Genomic DNA, 1,944 nt, shown 5'->3' on the forward strand with positions numbered 1-1,944 from the left:
TTCACACACTTATTCACACACACAAACACAAACACGCACACACACACACACAACACACACACACACACACACACACAACACACACACACATATATATATATACACACACACACACAGGCGCATACACACACGCACACGCGCACACACAAATACGTGCACACATGTCCCATTTACGCTTCCACACAGGCCCACATATCAGCAACATCAACAGCAGCAGCAGCAGCAACAGCAGCAGCAGCAGTAGCAGCAGCAGTGGTGGTGGAGGTGGTGGTGTAGCAACAGCAGCAGCTGCGGCAACGGCAGAAGGGATAGCAGCAGCAGCAGCGATGTCTTTTAATATAGGCACAGCTCTACATATTTTGGCGAAAGTGTAGAACCGACTTTGTGATTGGTAGTTATTTCATCGATCTCTATAGGGGTGGAGGGGACAAAAATGGCGGCGAATTGGTAAAAGCGATAGAATGTTGAACAAAAACGTCTTGTCTCTCATATTTGCTCCGATTCTTTACATTCTGCGTTCAAATCCCGCCAAAGTCGACTTTACTTTTCTTCATTCTGACGTCGATCAGAAGTAAATTGCGATGCAAAGCGTTAGCTTGGCTAAATGGTTAGGGTGCTGGACCAAAATGTTTTGTAGTTTGTTTTATTCAGGCTCTCTACGTTCAGAGTTCAAATCTCACTAAAGACGACTTTATTTTTCATTCCTTTGGCGGTCGATCAAAATAAAAAGAATCTTATTATTGCGGGCATTTTGAATTGGCGCAATTCTTTTGCATAATAACACTTCAGCTCTTTACATTGTCAGTAAATCTCGCCGTAGTCGGTCATCTTTCCAAGGTGGACAGAGGTCATGGGGGAATGGTTAAAGCATCTGACAAAATTCTTTGTGCAGTCTTATCTTTTATCTTTTACTTGCTTCAGTCATTAGACTGTGGCCAAACTGGGGTACCACCTTGAAGAATGCTTTGTTGTCTGAATCGACCCCAGGACTTTTTTTAAGCCTAGTACTTATTCTGTCGCTCTCATTCGCCGAACCGCTAAGTTACGGAAACGAAAACAAACCATCACAGGTTGTCAAGCGGTGGGTGGGGGACAAACACAGACGCAAAGAACATACACATATGACGGGCTTCTTTCAGTTTTCGTTTGTCAAATTCACTCACTAGGCTTTGGTCAGCCCAAGGATATAGTGGCAGACATCTGCCCAAGGTGCCACGCAGTGGAACTGAACTCAGAACCATGTGGTTGAGAAGCAAACTTCTTACCACACAGCCTCATGATCTTTCCATTCTCAATGCTTAAGTTGATGTGCCAAACTTGTCTGTATCTAGCTGACAAAATGGTATCTTGTAAAAACTCTTTAAAACTCCAGATCGAACTCGTAACACTTTTGTCACTAAGAACCTGATTGCAGAAGAAAAATGTCAAACTGACCCCGTTGAGATTCGAACTCGGAATGCAGAGGGATATATGCGTATACGCTAAACTCTTTGTTCACCATTCCATAACAGGAATAATTATGGTTTCAAATTTTGGTACAAGGCCAGCAATTTTAAGGGATGTTTAAGTAAATTTCATCGACTCTCTTTCCCAGTTCGACCCCGAAAATATGACAGGTAAAGTTGACCCTGGCGAAATTTGAATTCAAAATAGAAAGAGCCGGAAGAAACACTTAGCTTTACAATGAGTTTGAGGTACAGGACGATGCAAATACATATGATTCAGGGTAAGATGAAGGCGTGTAAGCACTGAAAATAAGAAAACAAGAACAAGAAATATCTAAGCATGAAAAATCCCAAAAGCTCGTGGAAACCCCACAAAACCACGGTTGCCCACTCCTCCCTCAATCTACAGGCGCATGCACCAAGCTTCTACATGCTCCAAACTTCTACAGCAGAATTGCTTTCCATTTCTGTTGTTTGAAAATGTGTATGGAACAAGGGT

The sequence above is a fragment of the Octopus sinensis genome, linkage group LG6 (genome assembly GCF_006345805.1).
Source record: "Octopus sinensis linkage group LG6, ASM634580v1, whole genome shotgun sequence".
Classification (NCBI taxonomy): Eukaryota; Metazoa; Mollusca; class Cephalopoda; order Octopoda; family Octopodidae; genus Octopus; species Octopus sinensis.